The sequence below is a fragment of the Nansenia antarctica genome, assembly GCF_963989245.1.
Source record: "Nansenia antarctica genome assembly, chromosome: 2".
Lineage (NCBI taxonomy): Eukaryota > Metazoa > Chordata > Actinopteri > Argentiniformes > Microstomatidae > Nansenia > Nansenia antarctica.
In genome coordinates this window covers 6,459,522-6,459,845 of record NC_137675.1, presented here as the reverse complement: position 1 = coordinate 6,459,845, position 324 = coordinate 6,459,522, and positions in this window count along the sequence as shown.

The following is a 324-nucleotide window of genomic DNA, read 5'->3' as shown; positions in this document are numbered from 1 at the left end:
GAATTACAACACGTATCACAGGACCATATCTGGCTCCTACAATAGTAATAATAAATAGTAATTGCAATTTACAATACAAATACAACAATTGGGGGTCCCTCAAAAAAAATGTGGCCGCGCTACGCGCGCACAAGATCAACCACCAAGGCCTCATTCTGCCCCAGGAAAAACCCTGGTATGTAGCCTACTGTATAACATGATAGACATCTATGAGCAATGCACTGTATATAAGATGATGACCACAGGTCTTTCTGCTGCTGACCAAGGGGCTGAGTCCTGTTGATGGGGCCCAATTTTCTTTTAGAGTCTGTAGGCTACTGTATT